The 25561-nt window shown below is 42.6% G+C and overlaps 1 protein-coding gene across 1 annotated transcript in view; it reads right to left on the bottom strand.

The window, feature by feature from the left end:
* The window catches only part of LOC143996451 (collagen alpha-6(VI) chain-like), a 357097-nt gene that overhangs the window by 231357 nt on the left and 100179 nt on the right, over window positions 1-25561 (bottom strand). Inside the window, exon 2 of the mRNA XM_077491501.1 lies at window positions 7749-7839. The gene's annotated coding sequence lies outside the window, so the exon portion shown is untranslated. The remainder of the gene's footprint in view (window positions 1-7748; window positions 7840-25561) is intronic.

The following is a 25561-nucleotide window of genomic DNA, read 5'->3' as shown; positions in this document are numbered from 1 at the left end:
CTACAGAGCACAAAATTGTAAATGAACGCGTAGGCTGGCTACAGCCTATTTGGAAAAGCAAACACAAAATTTAGCTAGGGGTACTCCAGCTTAGGGCAAGGTCCCTACATAAATAAAACTCCTTATGTTTTTTCAACAGAGTTCACTGTGTCTCATGCCAACAAAAAGCAACAATCCAAATTTGGATTCCATTTTACCAAGAAAATAATGGATATAATTAACTCAAGGTTTATGCCACGTCAGTGCAGCAAGCCAGGAGTCTGGTGCACAAAGAAAATAACTTTTCTTTTTCTAAAGAAGTAGACAATGTGGGCAATTCTAAGACAGAGCCAAAAGCTGGAAAGTTATATTACAAATAAAAGAGCTAACAGCTTCCAAGAAAACTTCACAAATTTTGAAATACCAAGGGAGAACAGAAAATCAGGACTCAATTCAAATGGATAACATTATGACATTGATTGATTGATAACATGGATTCAGGGGGTGCTGGGTGGGCTACACCCCTCCAGATTTCAGTTGTGCCCCCCCCAGGCAACACCTACTTCCATAGAGTTTGTGTCTGGGCAGTGTTGCCAGCCGCCTGTAAGAAAAAGCTGTCGATAAATATAATGGCAGGCTGGTGTCTGTAACTCACTCACAGAGTCCAGACAGAAAACTTTCCCATCAACCCCCAACTCCCAGCACATATAGTAAAGGAGAGAAGTATCGATCGGCTCCACCTCCTCCTGCCCCTCTTCTCCCACCCATACTCCACACCCCAGCAAGTGCTGTGCCTGAGGAAGGGAATGTGGATGGGAAATTAAAAGTTGTTCAGCCAGCAGATCCATCTGGTTATATGATTGTCACTGTCTGAGCCTGCAGAGACCAGCCTGGAGTGAGTTGAGCTCTGCACCACCACTGAACTCTTCCTATCTCCCTCCCTACTCTCCCCTATCTGCACTCCCACCCACCATTCTTCCAAAAGCCTTACACACTTTACCTGTTTATAGCATGTCCAGTTAGCAACTGAACTCTAATGTAAGGGGGCACTCCACTAAACACTGATGTAGGGGACATTCCATTGAACTCTGATGCAAGGGGGCACTCCGCTGGACTCTGATCCAAAGGGGCAGTCCCCTGGCTTCCGATGCAGGGGGGCACTCTGTTAAACTCTGCAACGGTACACCCCGCTGAACTCTGATTAAGAGGGCACTCCGCTGAACTCTGAGGTAAGGTGGCACTCCGCTGAACTCTGATGCAAGGGGACACTCCTCTGAACTCTGATTAAGAGGGCACTCTGCTGAACTCTGATGTAAGGGGGCACTTTGGTAAACTGTGATTAAGGGGGTACTCTGCTTAACTCTGATGTAAGGGGGCACTTCGCTTAACTCTGTTTAAGAGGGCACTCTGCTGAACTCTGATTTAAGGGAGCACTTTCCTGAACTCTGATGTAAGGGGGCACTTCACTGAACTCTGATGCAAGGGGGCAGTCCGCTGGTATCTGATGAAGGGGGGCACTCTGTTAAACTCTGATGCAAAGGTACACTCCACTGAACTCTGATCAAGAGGACACTCTGCTAAACTCTGATGTAAGGGGGCACTTCGCTAAACTGTGATTAAGGGGGTACTCTGCTTAACTCTGATGTAAGGGGGCACTTCACTGAACTCTGTTTAAGAGGGCACTCTGCTAAACTCTGATGTAAGGGGGCACTTCACTGAACTCAGATACAAGGGGGTACTCTGCTTAACTCTGATGTAAGGGGGCACTTCACTTAACTCTGTTTAAGAGGGCACTCTGCTGAACTCTGATTTAAGGGAGCACTTTCCTGAACTCTGATGTAAGGGGGCACTTCACTGAACTCTGATGCAAGGGGGCAGTCCGCTGGTATCTGATGAAGGGGGGCACTCTGTTAAACTCTGATGCAAAGGTACACTCCACTGAACTCTGATCAAGAGGACACTCTGCTAAACTCTGATGTAAGGGGGCACTTCGCTAAAGTGTGATTAAGGGGGTACTCTGCTTAACTCTGATGTAAGGGGGCACTTCACTGAACTCTGTTTAAGAGGGCACTCTGCTAAACTCTGATGTAAGGGGGCACTTCACTGAACTCAGATACAAGGGGGTACTCTGCTGAACTCTGATGCCAGGCAGCGACTCGCAACTCTGATGCAAGGGGGCAGTCAGCTGCATTCTGATTCAAGGGGACACTCCGCTGAACGCGGATTAAGAAGGTACTTCGCTGAACTCTGATTAAGAGGCACTCCGCTGAACTCTGATTAAGAGGCACTCCGCTGAAATCTGATGCAAGAAGGCACTTTGGTGTGCATTGTATACACCATCTCCCCTATGTACCAATATAGCATTAATGTACTTTTTTTGCAAAAATAAAACAGCTTTCCAGGCTTACCTCACTCTCTTCATAGCTGTTTAAACACACTGCTCGATTACTTCTGTAAGGCAGAAGTGATCAAGCACATTGTTTAAACAGCTATGAAGAGGGTGAGGTAAGCATGTGTCAAATTTTTGGACAGATGTTTTATTTTTGCAAAATAAGTACATTAATGCTATATTGGTACATAGAGCAGCCTTTCTGTTCTGTCCCAGGCTACTCCATGTCTTTCAAAATCCTTGCCTTGCTCATGCTGTCTTGACTTTTTGATTGTAAAGCCAGGCACATTGCTTGTTATGAGTACTGTTAATGCTTACATATTGCTTATACTGTTTAACTGGTTCCCGTCAGCTGTATTGCAAAATGAAGGTTGGGCGGGACCTCTCTTGTTCTTGGAGGACACAGCGCATCACTGACCGTTGTAAAGAGCTTATGACGTAGGCTCTTTACCATGTGATCAGCTATGTCCAATCACAGCTGATCACATGTAAACAAATCGCCGTTATTGCCATTTTCTTTCCTCAGTGTTCTCAGTGTCTGAGGAAAGGAAAGCCGATAATCAGCTTGTGGTGGTAGGGCATTTAGACTGATAATCAGGGCCCTGATCAGTGCAGTATATAAGTGCCCATCAGTGCTGAGTATCAGTGCCCATCAGTGGTGTATATTAGTGTCCGTCAGTGCCACCTATCAGTGGCCATCAATGCCGCCTTTTCAGTGCAGCCTCATCAGTGCTGCCTCATCAGTGCCCATCAGTGCAGCCTTATCAGTGCCCAACAGTTCAACCTCATCAGTGCAGGCTCATCGGTGCCCTTCTGTGCAGCCTCATCAGTGTCCATCAGTACAGCCTATCAATGCCCATCAGTGTGGCCTATCAGTGGCCATTAGTACAGCCTATTATAAAAATATATGGGTATAAAAAACCCCAGCGGTGATTAAATACCACAAAAAGAAAACTCTATCTGTCTCAAAAAGTGTTGTTTGTGTACAGTTTTGCTTAACCGCATAAGGCCCCTTTCACAGTGGAGGGATCAGTAATGATCCGCCCCGTGATGATCCGCTTGCTCAGCGGGGATCGCTCCGTTGTCCCCGCTGAGCCGGCGGCGGACAGGGCAGTCTCTGCATACTGTGCAGGGACCGCCCTGTCAGCTCTCTGCTCTCCTCTATGGGGGATCCGATGAGCACGGACCGTCTGTCCGCGTTCATCCGATCTGCTCTGCAGACGGATAGAAAAATAGGATTTTCCTCCATCTGCAGAATCAGACTATAGCGGAGGTGGACGATAGCGGCGGTATGATTATTTCAGATTTCAGGTGCTGAAAGCGTTACAATTATTTTGCATGAACATTTGGTGTTTTATATTGTAGTCCTGTAATTCTTAAGCCGCGTACACACGGGCGGACTGTCTGGCCAACTTAGTCCGTCAAAACACATTTCAGCGGACAGTCCGCTCGTGTGTGGGCTTCAGCGGACTTTTTCAGCGTGCAGTCTGGCGGACTAAGTATTTCGGAATTTCCGTAATATTGTCCGTCATACTTTGGTTTCAGCGGACAATCCGCTCGTGAGTAGGCTAGTTCGACGGACTAAGTATGGCGCATGCTCAGAAAGGATTTACACGGCGAAAGGTTGCATTGCTGTGTATTCGACTTCCTATTTCTAGTCCCGTCGTACGTGCTGTACACGTCATCGCGCAAGCTTTCGACGGACTGTTTGTGCATCCTTGTGTGGTCAAGTCTGTTCATTCGAAAGTAGGACGGACTGTCCATCGGATTGTCTGACGGACTAAGTTGGCCATACAGTCCGCCCGTGTGTACGCGGCTTTAGGAATAACTCACTTAAATCTGTCCAAACCAGAGTCTAGCAAACATCCCGGGTATGATAAAGTTTGAAAAATGAAATCATAAATTATAATATAATAAATAATTATAAATAATTGTACCAAATAATAATATAACAATAATAAAAATTATTCAATAATGTAATCAAAACAAAAACACTGAAATTTGCTCAGTTGCAGAATTGTCACTGTCATTACTTTTCAGTATTTGATGACGGATCTCCCCACAAATCGATATCGCTCAATTCTGCGAGTGATTTCAATTTATTATCGCTGTTTTCTAGCTGGCCTAAAACCATTTTTGATGTAAAGGGACAGTTTTGGTTGCGATGGACAATCTCCAGTTTCCAGGCATAAAGAACAGTTTTTATAATATAAAACTGCATGCAGAGCACTGGGCAGAACACTAGGGACAAAGGGGATGTGAAATAATTACATACAGCAATGTAATCTGTAAGATTACATTATACTGTATGTAATGTGTGTGTTTTACTATTTAAATTTGGCGCTGTTCTCCATCCCCATGCGTTGCAACCCTCGCAGGGAATGGAGCTCGGCTCCCTGATAGATCTAGAGGAGGACGGCTCGTACAGCAGGGGGACATCGCTGGATCCAGAGGATAAGGTAAGTACCCTCATCCTGGATCCAGCGATGCGGTCCCGAGTCTGGCTCAGGGTTACCGCTAATGCTACAAAATTTTCACCCCGAGCCAGACTCAGGAATACCGCCGGGGGGGAGGGGGGGGTTAAAGAAACAAATCAGTATGGCTGCAAGTAAAAAAATAGTTCAAGAATGATATAGTTGGTATGTATCTTCAAACCTTAGAAAGCTAGCTAAGTAAACTCCAATTTGAGAGAGCTGAACACCCCCTCTCTAAGAAAAAAAATTATCAATGCCCCTGAGCACATAGATTTCTCAGCTCAAAAATTTTATTTAACCGCATGCCGACCAGCCGGGATCATTATACAGAGGCAGGTCGGCACGATCCTGCAAGCCGTCATAGCGATACGTCTAAGTGGGATAGCAGGTGCACCACCGGAGGCGCTCACCTGCTGCACTGCGTGGGTGCTCATGCTCGTGGCCGACGGTCGCGTTGACCTCCAGCCACAAGCGATTGTGGGCATGAGAGGCAGAACAGGGACGTGCGTGTGTAAACAAGAATCACAATATGTAATTTCCTCTAGGTCAGTCCCCTCCCCCTAAATTTAGAAACGCACACAGGGAACACAGTTAACCCCTTGATTGCCCCATAGTGTTACCCCCTTCCCTGCCAGTGAAATTTTTACAGTAATCAGTGCATTTTTATAGCACTGATCTCTGTATAAATGCCAATAGGGCCAAAAATGTGTCAAAAGTGTCCGATGTGTCCGTCATAATGTCGCAGTCCCAATAAAAATCGCAGATCGCCACCATTACTAGTAAAAAAAAAAATAATAATAAAAATGCTATACAGTACATCTATTCCCTATTTTGTAAACACTATAACTTTTGCGCAAACCAATCAATATATGCTTATTGCAATTTTTTTTTACCAAAAAAAGGAAAACATATTGGCAGGGCTGGACTTGCTATTGGGCTTGACTGGGTTCAAGCCCATGGAACCCGCTGAGATACATAGCCGAGTGCACTCAGCTCGGCTCCACTCACAGTCATGCTCAGTCCCGCCCTATGATGGACATAACACAGGGACTGGGCGTGACTGTGAGCCGAGCCAAGTACACTCGGCTACTCTCAGCTTCGCTTTGGACTGCGAGAGGACCCGAGAGCCGCTGCAACGACATATTCGGCGACCCATCACAGTTTGCTACGGAAGTGACATTCCGTCGCCGCCATCTTGCCACACCCCACACTCATCCACAGTAAGGATACACTAAGCCCCTGTACACACGGTCGGACATTCTGACAATCAAATCCGTCGGATTTTGTCCATCGGATTTTGCCCGTCGGATCGTGTCCGAAACTGTTGCATACACACGGTCGGACTAAGTTGTCGAAAAATCCGATCATTCAGAACGTGATAACGTAATTTCGTTACGATGGGACTAGTAGCCAATAGCTTTGATGTAGGAATTTGATCTGAGCATGCGTGGCACTTGGTCCGATCAAAATTCTCTACACATGATCGGAGTATGTGCGATCAAACCAGTTGGTCGGAAAATATTTCCAACATGTTGGAAAATTGGGTCCGACGGAGATTCGGACGGAACCAGTCCGATGCATACCACACACAGTCGGATTATCCGACGACATAAGACGCATTCCGACGGATTCTCCGACCGTGTGTACAAGGCTTAAGAAGGGTTAAAGAGAACATGTTTTAACACCCACCGAAGTTTTGCATTTTAGACGTATTTAAAACATTAAAGTTAGTATATAGTGAAATACAGTACTTACAACTCCGTCTGACTACTTAGATGTTGAATTTTAAAAGCAGCGAACTTCTGTCAGATTAGCAAACCTGTGAGATGAGCAGGGTTGCCGGTGCTTTTAAAATTTAAGATCTAAGTAGTCAGACGGAGTTCTAAGTCCTGTATTTCACTATATAAACTTACTTTACTGTTATAAATACATGTAAAATTAAAAACTCTGGTGGGTGAAACAACATGTCCGCTTTACCCCTTCTTAGTGTATCCTTACTGTGGACGAGTGTGGGCTCTACCAAGATGGTGGAGACGGAACGTCACTTCCGTAGCAAACTGCGATGGGTCACTGAATATGTCGTTACACCGCCAAGAGGACCCGAGAGCCACCGAGATACACAGGACTCTGTATCTTGGCGGCGCCATTTTTAAACTTCAAGATTGCAATGACAAGGCTGCAAATGACACTGGGGCAAGGCTGCAAATGATAAGGCTACATTGACAAGGCTGTAAATGACACTGACAAGGCTGCAATGACACTGGACAAGACTGCAGATGGATGGGCAGGGCTGTAGATGGACACTGATTAGGCTGTATTGATGGGCATTTAAATGTGAGTTTTTTCCTTAATCTTCCCTCCTAAAAGTTTTTTTCCTTAAAATTCCCTCCTAAACTTGGGGTACGTGTTATACGTTGGCACGTGTTATACGCCGATAAATACGGTAATGTATAGAAGGTAAGGCCTGAAAGTGACTCAAGTCCAGGGTCCCCCACCACCCTAAGTCCTGTCCTGCATATTGGCCTAAACTAAGAATTTTTTTTTATCTTTTTTAAAAAAAAAATGGGGATATTTATTATAGCAAAAAGAACAAAATATTGTCTTTTTTTTCAAAATTGTAGCTCTTTTTTTGCTTATAGCACAAAAAATAAAAACGGCAGAGATGATCAAATACCACCAAAAGAAAGCTCTATTTGTGGGAAAAAAAAGGACGTCAATTTTGTTTGGTTGTAGCGTCGCGTGACCGCGCAATTGTCAGTTAAAGTGAAGCAGTGGCGAATCCCAAAAAATGGCCTGGTCATTCAGCAGCCAAATCTTTCGGGGCTCAAGTGGTTAAATAATGATTATAATGTACTTTGAACACAATTTTGTAATGAAGGCATAGATAAAAAAAATAATATACTTACATAAAAACAGATCGCTTGATAAGCACCAGAAAGCTTGTTTACTGATCTACTGAAACATTGCACTTGTACTTCTTTATGAGCTCTTTGTATCCTACATAACATAAAAAAGGAATAATATAAGTGGAAAGATCATGTTTTCAGAATAAGTCTCCATGTTCCCCCAGGTAGAAGCTATAATGCAAAGTATGTAAGCAAAGTAAATGCCCAGTGAACACTTAATAAATAATAAGACTGATGTAAACATTCTGTTTGCTGGAAATAGATACAGTATAAGTACTTTACATCCAAATGAAGCTCACAGAATGTCTCAAGAAAGTAACCAACCCATATATACATCCACCATATCCTGCAGATGTGTTGTGTCTTCCATTTTACAGAAGTTGCAATTAGGCTGACAAGCTGGGCATAAAAAGATATAGTTTCTTCTACCAAAAAATTATTATTTTCCACTTAAAGTTGTCTTTAAAGGGAGTTACTAGTAAAGATGGTTGAATACTGAATTGTATACATAAATCTAGTAAAAACTTTTGATAGTTTTTCCCAAAAATTACAATGAACATGGGGCCACTGAGTTACACGGAAGTACCTTCTGCAATTGTCAGATCCTTTGGGTCTGGTATGGATTTTGGAGGGAACCATAATTCATTGGTTTTGTATGGAGTTCCTCTTAAAATCTAATCAAGGATAAGAGTCTGGTATTGATTGATTGATTGATTTATTTTTTTTTTTTTTTTTGTGGATTCCATCTTAAAATATATACCAGACTGCCATCTAGGCTAAGTTTCTGATATGGATGTTAAAGGAAATCCCAGCTGCTTCATTCTGTTTATAAACAAAGCAGCTGGGGTTCCCTTCAAGATCCAAATTTAATTTAGGGTCCTTTCACACGGGGCGGATCAGTGCTGATGCACCCCGTGGATATCCGTTTGCTCAGCGGGGATCACTCCGTCGCTCACACTGTGCAGGGACGAACCTGTCACAGCGCTGCTCTCCCCTATGGGAGATCGGATGACGACGGACCGCAGTGTCCCGATCCGATCCGCAGACGGATGGAAAAATAGCTTTTTCCTCCGTCACACTTTTTCGGACATGTCACCGCTGACATCCGACGCTCCATAGAGCTCTATGGAGCATCCGTTCAGGTCTGCCTGAAAAACTGACAGGCGGACCTGAACGGATCATCAGTGTGACAGGGGCCTTAGAAGCAATCTAAATGCTATTTTTTGGTTGTAAATATCACTTTTGCACTTTTGTTTATTACATTGTACAGGTATGCCCCTTCAACTGCAGGATTACGGCATCACTCAAGCATGTTATTTAAAGCCATAGTAAACTTTGTGAAGAAAAAATAAAAAGGCAATTCTATAATGTGCTAGTATGCATAGCATACTAGCATATTAAGTGAAAATGACCTTAAAACGACACCCTCCAGTGGCGCACCGTCACCGATTACATGGCCTCCATCTTCCGTTGCCTACCTTCTGGGTTGATAGGCTCCAGTCCTTTGACTTGATGAGCTGCGATGATGTCACTTCTGCACATGCACGTGGGAGATACTGTTCACGGCACAGGGCTCTAAAGGAACGGCACGGCCATGCCGATTCATTAGATTGCGTGCACCAGTGATGTCACTGGCGCATTCACAAGTAAATATCTCCTAAATGTTGCATGTTTAGGAGATATTTATTGTACCTATAGGTAAGCCTTATTATAGGGCTTACCTATAGATAAATAGCAACCAGGGGAGTTTATGCAAATTATGCATTTTTTATGTTATACTTTATACTTCTTAATTCTTTATTTTATTAAATACATTTATATTATTAAATTATTATTATTCACTTTCATATGGAAACACGCTTCTTGGAAATGTTACATAAATCAATATAATTAATTTAAAAACTAGACAGTAATAAGAGTAACATATTGGACAGCATCATATTTATTTTGATTATTTAAAGTGACCTTTGCTTTAAGAGTTCCTGCTTAACCATTTCACTACCAGACCCTTCTCTTCTATTTTTCCACCTTAAGTAGCCAAACCAATTTTGCAATTTTTCACTTTTTTTAATTTAATAATTTTTCACTTACAGCTTTCACAGTTTGTAAAATACCCCCAAAAACATACATCTTCCTAAAGCACAGAACCAGTAGGCTAAAGCGATCGTGAACCTTTATTTTGTAGGTCTCAAGATAGTTGTGCAAATGTTTGTCAAAGCAATATATTCTATATAACGTTATATTGTAGATACATTTATATTCCTTATAAATCACTTTGATCAATGGCTTGTCAGTCGCTAATTACAGCCATTTATTAAGCAGCACAGCCTAAGGGACCATATTTCTAAGTTCTTGGTTGCTGAACCATGAGCTTATAGAGGAATGGGATGTAGCCAAAGAATACTGTGTTGGCCAGCTCCAAGCTATTATGTTCTAACACATGCCTAGAAATTGATGGCAGTTAAATATTTTTTTAGCTGCCTAAATTGTTTTTAAGTTCTGTGCAACTGCTGTGAATACATACTGCTTTGTGAATTTCCTGTAATTTCCTCCCCTTGTCTTTCATATGGCTGCTACAAGCTGTTGGCCTACACTTAAAAATAAAATGGGAAATTCTCCAACATCCAGAGAAACAACAGAAGGGGAGATTTTAGGATTCTGGATGCGAACAGTGGGACTGCAGCAGATAGCCTTCAACTTTAACCTCTGGTTCAGATAAATGTATCTCTTTCAGTGCAAATGAAGAATATCTAATCTATATATTTCTTCAAAGCACGTGGCTTCTGGAATAAAAAATACACAATCATAAGCTCAGCTAAGAAGAGTGCATTACATAAAATTTAAAGGTAAGTTTGCAGGAATTGCTGCAGCAGCAAATAAGTGTAGTTTTAGATTTTTAAGTATATTTGCGAGCTTTAAAATTGCTATTTTTCAGTCTTTAACTGCTTATATAGAAAGGACCCCTTGCCTAAAACACAGCACTAAAATGATAAAAAAAAAAAAAACATGGGAAAAAGAAGCTTGTTGATATTACACATCTTTCCCTCACTTCCATCCGTGGTACCTAAGAAGGTTGACATCATATACTTTCACTGAGATCCATAGAGAAAATTGAGTACTGTCCGTGATATTTTTTTCAGGACAAGCTTTTGGGGTATGCCCCCTTCTTCAAGGCCAAGCAGTACTGATTTACACATTTTTAAGCAGAATGTAAAAACAAAACAAACAAAAATAAATAAATAACACCTTTGAGGAAAGAAGAGAAAAAAAAACAACAAATAAAAACACATACAAATCAATGGCAATAAAGATAACAGAAGAGTTAATGAGATAAGACAGAGGCAGAGCTATTGAATGGAGGGGGGGGGGGGGGGTTGCTAGTCACAGAGGGGTTGTAAAACTTTAGTATAATGGGTAAGGAAACCTATATCTAAATTCAGGCCATTATTTTTTGTGTCAAAAAGAAACATTGAGGTCTTCTATAGTGTGGTCCGGTGTGAGAAGTGATGTCCCACAGGTGTGCATAAACTGTCTTCTTTATGTTCCTTGATGGTATGTCTGTGTAAATTCATCCTCGTTTGCAACTTCTGTCCTGTATTCACCAACATAAGATCCTTTGCTGCACCTTTTGCATTGGATGAGGTACACAACATTAATGTTTTAGTTCTTAAAGGGAATTTCAGAACTATCCAGGAAAGGAAAACCTTTGAACTAAGCATGATAATTCTTTTTGACACAAAAAATAATGGCCTGAATTTAGACATAGGTTTCCTTACCCATTATACTAAAGTTTTACAACCCCCTCTGTGACTAGCACCCCCCTCCCCCCCTCTATTCCATAGCTCTCCCTCTGTCTTATCTCACTAACTCTTCTGTTATCTTTATTGCCATTGATTTGTATGTGGTTTTTCCCTCCAGTGTTAGTAAATCAACCCCATTGTGCCTCAGGCTTTACATAAAAGGTATAATTTATGTAAAAGTCAACAGACAAATACTTAAAATTGAATGATTTCAGCAGAAAAAAATTTCAATGACCATTATCAGTTACCGAATACATATGTAAGTTTGATTTGCTAGTTTACACGTCCATTGTTTATAATTTGGTCAAACAAGTGTTCAGAACCTTGGAGAGCAACACATTTCAGAGAAGAAAGTCAATGTGCAGTAGACATGTGCAGAATGGGAAAATCTGTTTAGTTTCAGATAGGTTCATTATGTTACTAATTTTGTTTTGTTATGGAACTCGTTTGATTTCGAAATGTGTTTAGTTTTCATTAAATTTCATTTAGTTGAGTTTTCGTTAAAATGGGTTTCATTTATAAATTTTCTAAGGAATTCCAACTTTTCAGAACGATTACAATTCGGATCGGTTGGAAAAACATTGACTGATTAGAATTCTTTGTGAAGAAATAGCTGGTTGTTAATCAACGGACAAGGAAGGCAACCGCCTGCGTCCTTAACAACTATGAGTCATCATCTGTCAGCGGGCACTGAGGGCTACTGACACATGAATGCTAAAGAAAAGAATGCCGGCAATTGCCTGGTAATAGAAAAATGTTTAAAGAAAATGGCATAGGGTCCCCCAGTCCATACCATGCCCTTTGGGTCTGGTATAGATTTTAAGGGGAACTCCACACCAAAATGTAAAAAAAAACAGGCATGGGATCCCCCCAAAATTCATACCAGACCCTTATCTGAGCATGCAGCCTGGCTGGATAGGAAAAGGGTGGGGGGTGAGTGAGCGCCCCCCCTCCTGAAACATAACAGGCCACATGCCCTCAACATGGGGGGGTGGGTGCTATGGGGCAGGGGGCTCTGTGTCCCCCACCCCAAAGCACCTTGTCTCTATGTTGATGAGGACAAGGGCCTCTTCCTGACAACTGTGGGCTGTGGTTGTTGGGGTCTGCGGGTGGTGGGCTTATTGGAATCTAGAAGCCCCCTTTAACAAGATCCGACCCCCCCATGTGAATGGATATCGGGTACATCATACCCTTACCCATTCACCAAAAAAGTGTCAAAAAGTAAGAAAATCAGGAGACAGTTTTTGACAAATCCTTTATTAAAATAATAAAATAGTGTCAATAGTAATCCACTGTCAATCACGCCAGTCACCGCTTCAGACGCTTCACCCCCTGAAAGGTCTTCCAACATATGAGCTCTCTTTGTGTTTGACAGCTCTTTTATAGGCAACGGTGGGGCCACCCAGGTACATCACCTGGTGGCACCATCCCCTTCAGATGTCACATCATGTCATGCGTGACGTCAGAAGGGGCGGTGCCACTGGGTGGCGTACCTGGGTGACACCACCCTTGCTTATAAAAGAGCTATCAAACCCAAAGAGAGCTTATATGTTGGGAGACCTCTTAGGAGGTAAATCGTCTTTTTACACGGTGGACGGCGTGATTGACAGTGGATTACATCACGCAACACTATTTATTTTTTGCTTTTAATAAAGGATTTGTCAAGAACTGTCTCCTGTTTTTCTTACTTTTTGACACTTTTTTGGTGAATGGGTATGGGTACAATGTACCCATATCCATTCACAAGGGGGGGGGTCGAGATCTGGGGGCTCCCTTGTTAAAGAGGGCTTCCAGATTCCAATAAGCCCCCCATCCGCCAGCCCCGACAACCAAAGCCCATGGTTCAGGAAGGGGCCCTTGTCCCCATCAACATGGGGACAAGGTACTTGGGGTGGGGGGTGCAGAGCCCCCCTGCTCCAAAGCACCCACCCCCCCATGGTGAGGGCATGGGGCCTGGTATGGCTCAGGAGGGGGACACTCGCTCGTCCCCTCCCTTTTCCTGACCAGCCAGGCTGCATACTCGGAAAAGGCCTGGTGTGGATTTTGGGGGGCCCCACGCCATTTTTTTTTAAAAATAATTATTTTGCCGGGCAAATGCCATCATTCTTTTCTTTAACTTTCATCTGTCAGTGGGGAAGCTGCTGACAGATGTTGACCCATGATTGTTAAGGATGCAGGCGGCTGGCTTCCCGGCCAGCTGCTTAACCAGCTATTTCTTTACACAGAATTAGAATCAGTCCATCCTTTTTCGACCGATCCGAACTCTAATTGTTCTAAAAAGTTGGCATTCATTAGAAAATGAATAAAGGAAACAAATTTTCGGTAATATTTGTTACTATTTCAATCAGAAATTCGGATACATCCCGAATAGCCAAAAATTTGTCTGAATTTGTATTCATACCAAAACAAAATGCACGTGTCTAATGTGCAGAACATTGTCTAAGTGGTTAGCATGTGTGCCTAGCAGTGCTAGGGTCGTCGGTTTAAATTTTGGTTTAATGTATTGTGAATTGCAATGTGATTTCATCAATATTTTTTTTACAAATATGATTTTGTATCCATTTACAGTACATGCACTATTTCTGCTATATAATGTGTACCAGAAAATGTGATGGGCAAATCTGCCCTGGTTCAGTTTACTAAGGGATTGGCCAATTATGAAGTAAATCTCATTAAAATTTGTTGGTGTTAATCATTTTAAATTCTGCCCATATTTTGGGCTAATAGGCAAACTACTATCAAGCAGGGGCGGACTGACCCATCGGTCATTCGGTCGCCGTCTGAGGGCCCGGAGCCATTAGGGGCCCATGGCCGGCCCAACGAGAAGCCCCTTGAAGCGGCTATAATAATACCGCTAACAGCGCGCTGCTCCTCGCCGGCCCCTCCTTCCCTCCCGTCCGTCGCAGGTGCTTGCACTGTACACTACATCACCTAGGACAGACGAGAAGGGAGGAGGGGCCGGCGGGGAGCAGCGCGCTGTTAGTGGTATTATTACAGGCATGACCGGGGTAAGTGAAACTTTTTTTACTGGAGGGCCGCCATCGGAGGGAGGGGGTGACTGCAGTACAGATGTATGGGGCCCGGACCAGTCTTCAGTGTGCTCTTCCCACACTACCCCCCTGTATGCTCTCCCCCCCAATGTTCCCCTGTATGTCCCCCTCCACAGTGTCCCACTGTGTGTCTCCCCATGTGTGTCCCCTCCCCAGTGTCCCCCAGTGTCCCTCTGTGTGTCCCCTCCCCAGTGTCCCCCTGTGTGTCCCCCCAAGTGTTCCCCTGTGTGCCACCCCAGTGTTCCCCTGTGTGCTCCCCCAGTGTTCCCCTGTGTGTCCCCCCCAGTTTTCCCCTCTGTGTCCCCCCAGTTTTCCACTGTATTTCCCCCCCAGTGTTCCCCTGTGTGTCCCCCCAGTGTCCCCCTGTGTACTCCCCCAGTGTCCCTGTGTTCTCCCCCCACCCAGTGTTCCCCTGTGTGCTCTCCCCCCCTCCACAGGGTCCCCCTGTGTCCCCCCAGTGTTCCCCTGTGTGCTCCCCCCAGTGTTCCCCTGTGTGCTCTCCCCCCAGTGCCCCTCCAGTGTTCCCTGTGTGCTCCCCCCCATGTCCCACTATGTGCTCCCCCAGTGTCCCCCTGTGTGCTCTCCCCCCACAGTGTCCCACTGTGTTCCCTCCCACAGCGTCCCACTGTGTTCTCCCCTTCCTCAGTGTTCCCCTGTGTGTTCCCCCCGTGTTCCCCTGTGTGCTCTCCCTCCCACAGTGTCCCTCTGTGTCTCCCCCCTAGTGTCCCATTGTGTGCCCCTCCAGTGTTCCCTTGTGTGCCCCCCCCAGTGTTCCCCTGAGTGCTCCCCCAGTATTCCCCTGTGTGCCCCCCCACAGTGCCCCCCTGTGTGCGCCCCCTCCAGTGTCCCCCTGTGTGCTTCTCCCTTCCCCAGTGTCTCCCTGTGCCCTCTCCCCCTCCCAGGGTCTCCTTGTGTGCTCCCCAACCCCCACAGTGCCCCCCCTGTGTGCTCCCCATCCCCCATAGTGTCCACCCTGTGTGCTCCCCACCTCCCACAGTGTCTTCCTGTGTGCTCCCACCCCCCACAGTGTCTTCCTGTGTGCTCCCCCCAGTGTCCCCCTGTGTGCTTCCCCCTCCCCAGTGCCCCACTGTGCCCTCTCCCCCTTCCAGGGTCCCCCTGTGTGATCCCCACCCCCCACAGTGTCCCCCTGTGTGCTCCCAACCCCCCCCCCCCCACAGTGTCTTCCTATGTGCTCCCCCCCCCCCCCCACAGTGTCTTCCTGTGTGATTTGGCCCTGCTTCGCTTTAACTGACAATTGCGTGGCCGTGGGACGTGCCTCCCACACAAAATTGATGTCCTTTTTTGCCCACAAATAGAGCTTTCTTTTGGTGGTATTTGATCACCCCTGTGGTTTTTATTTTTTGCACTATCAACAAAAAAAGCGACAATTTTGAAAAAAATGCATTATTTTTTACTTTTTGCTATAATAAATATCCCCCAAAAATATATAAAAAAACATTTTTTTTCCTCAGTTTACGCCAATACATATTCTTCTACATATTTTTGGTAAAAAAAACGCAATTAGCGATTATTGATTGGTTTGCACAAAATTTATAGCGTTTACAAAATAGGGGATAGTTTTATGGCATTTTTATTAATAATTTTTTTTTTTACTTGTAATGGCGGCGATCAGTGATTTTTATTGTGACTGCGACATTACAGCGGACACATCGGACATTTTTGACACATTTTTGGGACCATTGTCATTTATACAGCAATCAGTGCTATACAAATGATTCCTGTTTAAATGACACTTGCAGTGAAGGGGTTAACCAGGGGGTGGCAGTGTAGGAGTTAAGTGTGTCCTAGGGGCGTGTTACTAACTGTGGGGGGCTGGGCTTTGTGCTAGTGAACACTGATTTCTGCTCCAATCACAGGAAGCAGAGATCAGTGTCACTTGTTGCTAGGCAGAACGGGGAGATGCTGTTTACAACGGCATCTCCCCGTTCTCCTTCCCCGTAAGGCGATCACTGGTATCCCTGTGGCGATCGAGTCCACGGGACCCATGACCGGACTCACTGGGTCCTGACCAGCAAGCATGCGTGCCGCCAGCAGCGCACACACGATGGCAGGGTTGGCAAATTCAACTGGACGTACCTGTACGCCAGTTTGCCTGCCCGTGATACTCTATCCACGTACATCGTCGTGCGCCAGTCGGGAAATGGTTAATGACACTTTAACCACTTCAATACATGGGCACTTTCGCCCCCTTCCTTCCCAGCCCAATTTTCAGCTTTCATCGCTCTAGCACTTTCAGTGACAATTGCGCGGTCATGCTACACTGTACCCAAATGAAATTTTTATCATTTTGTTCGCACAAATAGAGCTTTATTTTGGTGGTATTTATTCACGACTCCGTTTTTATTTTTTTGCGATATAAGCGCAAAAAAAAGCGGAAATTTGGAAAAAAAACAATATTTTCTTTTTTCTATTTTAAAAGAAATCCAATAAAATCTAATTTTGTCATAAATTTAAGCCAAAATGTATTCTGCTACATGTTTTTGGTAAAAAAAATTCAGTTAAATGTATAATAATTGGTTTGTGTGATCACGAACATATGTACGCAAATGATCATATACATATGTGTGCAGGTGATCACGTACATATGTGTGCAGATAATCATTGGGACATGTGATTTTAGTGGGACATATGTGAGGGACATGTTTTTATTATTAGGGACATGTGCTTTTATTATTTGGGGACATGTATGTTTTGGGGACATGTGTGTTTTGGGGACATATGTGGGGACTGTGTTTATACTGTGTGGTGTGTTTACGCTAGACTGGTGATCAGTGAGTAAAAAGCTGTAAAAAACAGCTCATACTCACTGATCATCAGCCGGCTGCAGCGATCTGCTCTCCTCTCCTCAGCGATGACTTCTGTGTGAGGAGAGGAGGAGCCGATTGCCTAGCAACCGGCTGTTTCTTTACATCACATGATGGCCGTGATTGAACACAGCCGTCATGTGATCGGGGGGCCAATCACAGAGCCCTCCTGCCGATCTGAGATGCGCCGTGTCCGGGTGACACGAGCACATCGGGATCGCGCAGCTGCGTGGGCACGCGCCCGCGCGCGCGATCCCGCTCCTTCTGAAGGACGTTCCTGAACGTCCTATCAGAAGTAGACGGCTCCCATCTGGCCGTAGATGTGCATTGGCCAGGTGGGAAGTGGTTAAGAATGGGGCTGCTACCCATTACATGCGGCAGATTCATTGGTGTTTCCAGCATATTGAAGTGGGTGGAAGTCCCATCGAAAGCAATGAGTGGCTGACAGGTCCTGCAACAAAATGTGACCATTCGTATGTAATCACTCATGGAGCATTACCTGTGAATGATCAGCCTTGGGTCTCCCCTAGCAGCTACACTCCATATTTCCGATTGCACACGTTCCTGGATAAGCTTCTGGATATGATTAGGGTGCTGCAGAAACATCCAACTGGGAACTGGTTCAGAAAGTCACAGAGGAGATATATTCCAGCACACCATGGATCAATATGTATGTAACAAATTTTATTGCATGATCACATCACAAAGCAGTGAAACATTTCGGAGCCACTCAGAGCTCCTTCATGGCTCCGAAATGTTGCACTGCTTTGTGTTGTGATTATGCAATAAGATCCGCTTGCACACTCCCCTTGTTGATCCATGGTGTACGGTGTGCTGGCAAATATCTCCATTGTCCCCTAGCAGCTAATTGCTGGGACCCCCTGCTGGGTCTTCCGAATGCAACCTACATTTGGGCCTATTATGATTTACGTAACACCATCTCCTGATACTGTTGTTCAAAATAATGGATGTAATTTCTTTAGTTTCCTTTTTTAGATCTCCAATCTTCTTTTACATTTCTTTGTTAACCTTTTTTATATTAACTGTGGTTTATCTCCATTTATTTTTCACAAGATGACAAAAATAGGGATTTCAAATATGGAACACTTACAAATATTTACCACAAATGGACATTACGCTGGATTTACTTTTCCAGTTGCATTACTTTATGTTTAGTTTGTGTTTAAAGTATTGTATTTTTTCCTTCTAAAACAACTGGATTTTCATTTTTCCTTGGAAAGCCACATCATCATAAACACTGTGAAGTTATAAGCCAAAAGGTATGAAAGCCTGGAATTGTTGTTTCAGATTACATTATGATGAAGCGATGTGTTGCCATTTGGAAAATCATTCTAGCAAAGAACATTGCAGTGCTAAAAATGATATTTATATATACTATACTGTTTATTTTCCATTTTCACACTATCACTATCTCGAAATAAAATAAAAAATGTTGGCTGCACCTATCCATGTGCAATCCAATTAATTTTTTTAAACCAAAACCTTACTTTCAAACCCACAAAACGGCTTTTGTTATTCAGTGACAAACAAGCACAGTTAAGCAGTGTGCACAGCGGCTGGACTCCTCATTAAGTTTGGGGGGGGGGGGGTGGCAACATCTTTTTTTGTTCGGGTGTATGATTTTTTTTACTGTAGAAAAGTGGGGAAGATTACAGATGACAGGATGATCTTTTCCCAGCCAGACTTAGGACAGTAGAGTTCTGCTGCTTTGCTGAGTTAGATACAATGTTCAGTTTAATTTAGATTTTTTGGGGGGTTTACAATCAATTTATGTTTTACTTCATATTATCACTATCTCGAGGAAGAAATAAGAACTAGCTGAGGATTAAGCTAGGGAACTGGGAAGCAGTATGAAAGGAAGCATAATATTATCCATTTAAGGGTAAAAGCTAGAGTTATGTTTTCGTAAAGTATTTGTGGTTAATCTTAAGGCTCGCTTTAATATTTTAAGTTGTCTTGGGATGCAGATTAGGGGATACACAGCTGCACAGAATTTGGTGAAAATTGTAATAAGTGTTGTGTTACTGTTTGCAAGTTCCTTTGCACTGCATGTTTCTTTTTAGGGACAAAGATTCCCCCTCAGACAACACTGTTCAGCTTTTTCACCCCTTGCACTATCTGTCATTAACCAGCCCTTCCTCTGAAATAAAAGGTCTAATTACCTTCCAGTAAACACCATTTAGCTTGCTCTACTGGTTACACCAACCTGCAGCTGTTTCTCTGCACATGCTTACAAACAGGAAACAGCAAAGATCCTGGATGCACTTGCAGGCAATAAACAGAAGTGTTTAGAGCCTGCCAAAACAGTATACTCTGGGGGCTGCTTATAGCAGTCATAAAATTGTGGTGGAAACTATGGAAAAAATATCAAAGCTTTACAAAGGAGATCTCGGGAGTTCTCTAATGTAAATACACAGCAGATGTTTCAAAGCTGTTAGAATTAGGCCCCTTTCACACTTTGCCACGACTTTGCCGCGATTTGAAGCATTGCCTGCGTAATCTTGAGGTCTATGGACCTCAAATAGCATCAAAATCGTTTAAAAGTAGTGCAGGGACTACTTTGAAGTCGCTGCAACTTTAAGATGCGAACGGTACTCATTGGAAATCATGGGGTACGACTTGTCCTGCGACTTGGAAGTCCCAAGTCGCAGGACAAGTTGGACAAGTGTGAAAGGGGCCTTAGACTATTTTAAAGGTAAAGCCTCGTACACACAATGAGAATATCGGAGGAATGACCGTCCATTTTGTTGCATGCTTGTCAACGTTGGAAGTGATGTGTTTTATTGTATTGTAATGTATTCTTTTGCTTCCGAGCATGTGTGGTCTTGGTGTTCTGATTTTTTTCAAATTAATACTGTACTGTACTGTATGTTCTGAAACATTTTCTTGTTTGTACCTTCGGATAATTTTGCATGAAAAAAAGCTGTGTACTACTGATCAGATTGTCGTACAATTGCTCCGAAAGCTGTATTTTTCATGAGATTTTCTTATCATGTGTACTAGGCATAGGAGGTGGGGGCTTAAATATTTGTTGAATGTTCTGTTTCATTATGCGCTAAAATATATACACTGTGTGAACAATACAGCTGCAATGCTACTGTATATTAAAATAATAAAAAGTAAATAAAAAAACAGATTTCTCATTTGTTTTCTGTCCTGAGAGGAGACAAGAAGAAATCTCCCCAAAATCCCCCCAACACGGACAGCAATAAAAATCTATAGAAAAAAAAACTGCTGCACTACAACATTTGAAGCTTAATGAATATAGTCCTTATGTAAAAATTTCCATGTGAAAAACAATCTTCCAAGTAAAAAAAGTCCTCCTCCTTTCTTTAAATACATGAAAATATGGTGACCCAAAACCTTCACCTTTTGAAAAAAGCCACCACCAAGAGGAATCGCATTTGCGCTTGCCATAAGTCGGGGACCTTCTAATGAAAGAAAGCTCAAGCAAGCTGATTTACATGTGGTCCTCCAAACTTTTCACGCTCGTGGGTGGTATTTAGGAAAATCTCCAGACCATTCCAAATAACCAATTGCAAGAAAGAAATGGACTATATAGTGTAAAACCTTTAAAAACAAATTATTAAACTCTAAAATGCCACTCACCATGTTTACAATCAATTGTGCATTGAAACAAAGTTCCCAGGTAGCAAATATGGCGTTTTACTGTCACTTTGAGTTTACATGATGACACAAGCACATCGCTCCACCCTACAGGTTTTGTCACAAGGGACTTCTTTTGGGGCACCAAGCACACACAAGCGTGATTCTTTTCTATTTGTTTATAGCAATAAAAATCTGCCAGAGGCTCTGGCTTTTCCCTGTTCTATCTAAAACTAAATAAAAAGTTTTGCATGAAGTTGGAGTCTGGAGTTTTAAGTCAAGAAGCTGCCAATTAGAACAACTGAAAAGGCAAGCCAGATTAAATGGTTTGCCAAATTTGTGCTGTGCCCTGCGAACATTCAATGTCATTAACTATGGACCAGTGACAAGTAAAGAACTAAAGCCACATTTTGTAGGAACCATTGATAACTATGATTTCCTAAGAAATTTTATTTTTTGGAAATTGTAATGAATTTTACCACATTCATTTTTCTTGTAAATCAAATTTCACTAGCATTGGGAATTTGCTTTTAGAATTCTTTGCTTTAAGTTTTTGCCCATATGGTAATATATGGTACTGCCAGAAGATAAATTGATAATGCACAACCTCTCAAATAATTTTAACAAAATAAAGTCATTAGTACATATAATAAATAATACTGTAATGGTACCCCATGAACAAAATCGTATTAACTATTAAAAGTCCTTGTTCAACAATGTGCAAAATTGCTACAATAAAGTGCCATTAAATTCTTCAATATTGATGCTAACACAGTTCCACACCTTCTATTGTAAATTAAAGTGTTTATTGGTCACTCTACCACTATTTGTCACCTCAGTGCTCACAGAACTCTCACCTTCATGTGTAAATCTATACGCCAAATTTACATTAACCTGTTGGTCTGTTTCACTTAGGGTCCTCCAAATATCCCCACTACATGTTTCTGATGTACTGGAGTAATGATACCTTTAATGCTCTGAATACCTTGTACAGTATACTCACAGATAGGGTCCCCTGAAGATGTCACATGGGTGTGACATAATGCATAGAGTGTCTCGGAGGCAGTCACAACGTAAGAGGGTGCATTTTCCGGGTTCTCGTGTATTATACATTGGTGTTTTTATTGTTTTATTGTTTAATAAATATAAGCACAATTTTAAAAGCTATATCTTGCAATATTACACTATAGGAGTCTCTCTCCATATGTTTGTTTCCTGACATGTCTGCGAGTAAACAAGGTATTCGGAGCCTTAAAGGGACCAGTACCCCAGTATATCAGAAACACCTATGAGGATATTTGGAGGACCCTAAGTAAAACAGAGATCTGAGTACCAACTGGTTAATGTAAATTTGCTGTACAGATTTACACATGAAGGTGAGAGTTCTGCGATGTGACACATGTGGAGTGACCGATAAGCACTTTAATTTACACCAGGAGGTGTGGGACTGTGTTAGCACTGATGATTCACGGTTGTAGTGAAGAATTTACACTTTTAGTGTAGTAGATTTGTATATTGTTGAATAAAGACTTTTTAATAGTTAAAGTAGAACTGCAGTTTGCTCACATAATTTGTAATAAAAAAATTGTTGCCATTCTGAATCTTCCCTCCTACCACTTTGCATATTATTCTATATATACTGTGATTCTGAAATATGCTACAGAAATATCCCTCCTCTAAGTCTGACTGCAGACATTTTAACTGTGGGCAGCTGAAGCTGTTGCCTGTTCACTTCTTGGATTTACAGTGGCACGCCTCCAGCTCTGCAGCTCTCAGTGGCCCTCTTATGACTCACCCCCTCCCTTCCTGGCAAACTCTCACTACAGTTAGAGAGAGAGTTAGAGAGAGAGCTCTGCATGATGTCATAAACCTAGGCTTATCACCAGATAAGAAATAGGAAGTGGGCTGTATAAGGTGATTCCTGGCAGAAAAAATAAATGTAAATCTAAAGTTAGAACAACAAGGGCAGAAGATTTAATAGATGGAAAGTTAAAAAAATTACTTAAGGTCCGCTTTAATGCGATATTGTTCATGGGACACCATTACAGTATTATTTATTATATATACTAATGACTTTATGTTGTTAAAATTATATGAGAGTGTAGGAACACATTAAGGTGTTTACAGCAATAATTTCCATATTTTTTTTGGACTGGATTATTTATGAGAGTTGAGTCACGTATACATAAAGGAAGCGCAGGAGTTCATACACCTTTTAGTCTAATGTATAGTACTGGTATCCTTTACATTGGTTCTCAAGAGAACTAAACAATGGACCACTTTTATTTGCTAACATTTGGTTTGTTAAATATACCACTGAAGGGTATGTGAATCCTTAAAATGAACCCCTTTTATAAAAAAAAATATATATATTAAAAATCTATATAATTTTATATAATTTATATACAGGCATACCCCACTTTTAAGTACACAATGGGGTTTATTAACTAAAGCTGGAAAGTGCAAAATCAGGCTCACTTCTGCATAGAAACCAATGAGCTTCTAACCCTAGCTTGTTCAATTAAGCTTTGGTAATAAAACCTGGAAGCTCATTGGTTTCTATGAAGAAGTGAGCCTGATTTTGCACTTTCCAGCTTTAGTAAATAAACCCCATTGTGTACTTAAAAGTGGGGTATGCCTGTATGGCCAGTAAGTGCAAAAAATACCTGTGGATCTTCATAGAAACGAAATCAGCTCATTACTTTCTAGGTTATCTGTCTTTGACGGTTATCAGTTAGGACTTCTCCCTGTTCTCTCTGTGGACTATAGAACACCTCCCCATATGCTATTGAAAAAGTAGAGACGGTGGCGTTTTTTAGTCCGTGTTGCAGAGTTTGCCCCTTCTGCAGAGAACCTTAAAAACATTCAGTGTGATACTGTGTGAAAGAATTATTAGCATTTTTAAAACATAAGCCTATAGTTGTTGATATATTCCAACAGTCCCAACATATCCCCAATACAGTGAATGTTGTCACCCTAGGACAGAAAGACTCCTTTCAAAATGGGGCCATGGCCACATTAGCGCTAAAGTGCCAATCATTTTAGGGGCACTTTAGCGCTGTTTAAGCGTCACTTTTTGGCTGCTAGCGGGGCGCTTTTAACCCCAAAGGAGGGGTTAAAAGAGCCCATGTTGTGGCCCTTTCTAAGTGCTTTTCAGGCACTTAGATGAGCATTTAAATAGGCAGGGCTTTTTGGGAGATACAGCGCTCCCAAACCGCCCTAAAGATGCTGCTTGCATGACTTTCCTAACGTCCCGCAAGCACACCATCCCAGTGTGAAAAGTCGCACTAAAATGAATGGGAGGTGGTTTTCAGGCACTTTACAGGCTATTTCTAGCGCTAAAACACCTGAAAACCACTTCAGTATGAAAGGGATTGAAGTGTCTTGCTGGTAGGATCATGTAAAACTGTACTGTAATATATAAAAAAAAGTTCTTCGGTTTAAATACGCTTTAAAGATTATAGTACTATATGAATTCACAAATTTTCTTAGAATAAAAGGAACAAAAATTAAAGCTCACATTTTAGTCCTGGGCAATACATTTGCTTACAATTTAACAATCGCTAGTTAGCATAGCTTATTATTATTATTATTATTATTATACAGGTTTTATATAGCGCCAACAGTTTGCACAGCTCTTAACAAAATGAATGCAGACATTACAGTTACATTACAATTTGGTACAAGAGGAATCGGAGGGCCCTCCTTGTTAAAGCTAAAAAGTAAGGGTCAATTGATACAAAAGGTAATAGCTGTGGGGGATGAGCTGATGGAGGAAGTAAAACAGTGTTAGAAGCATGATAGGCTTCTTTAAACAGAAAGGTTTTCAGGGATTGTCTAAAGATGGATAGATTAGGGGACAGTGGGACAGATAGGGGTAGGGAGTTCCAAAGGAGAGGAGAAGCTCTGGAGAAATCCTGAAGGTGAGCATTGAAGGAGGTGACAAGGGAGCTAGAGAGCAGGAGGTCTTGGGAGGACTAGGTTAGGAGACTAACCTAGTTAAGAGACTAGGTTAGTGATGTAGCTGGGGGCAGAGTTATGGATGGATTTGTAAATTGTTGTTAGTACTTTGAATTTTATTCGTTGGGTGAGTGGAAGCCAGTGGAGGGATTGGCAGAGAGGGGTGGAGTACACTGAGTGGTTGGTAAAGTGGATGAGTCTTGCAGCGGCATTCATTATAGACTGAAGGGGGGATAGTCTATGCAAAGGTAATCCAATGAGGAGGGAGTTGCATTAGTCGAGGCGAGAGATAACCAGGGAGTGAATTAGAAGCTTGGAAGTGTAATTTGTTAAAAAGGGGCGTATACTGGAAATGATGCAGAGGCTAAGGCGACATGATTTGGACAGGGATTGTATGTGGGCCTGAAAGGACAGTTCAGAGTCTAAGGTTACCCCTAGCAACCTTGCATGTGGGGACGGACTAATAAATGCACCATTGATCTTGACAGAGAAGTCAGGTAAAGGGGCACGTGGGGGAGGAAATATTAAGAGCTCAGTTTTAGATAGATTTA

The sequence above is a fragment of the Lithobates pipiens genome, unplaced genomic scaffold (assembly GCF_037356315.1).
Source record: "Lithobates pipiens isolate NorthernLeopardFrog02 unplaced genomic scaffold, aLitPip1_a1.2 Scaffold_19, whole genome shotgun sequence".
Lineage (NCBI taxonomy): Eukaryota > Metazoa > Chordata > Amphibia > Anura > Ranidae > Lithobates > Lithobates pipiens.
This window is presented reverse-complemented; position numbering and strand designations above follow the sequence as displayed.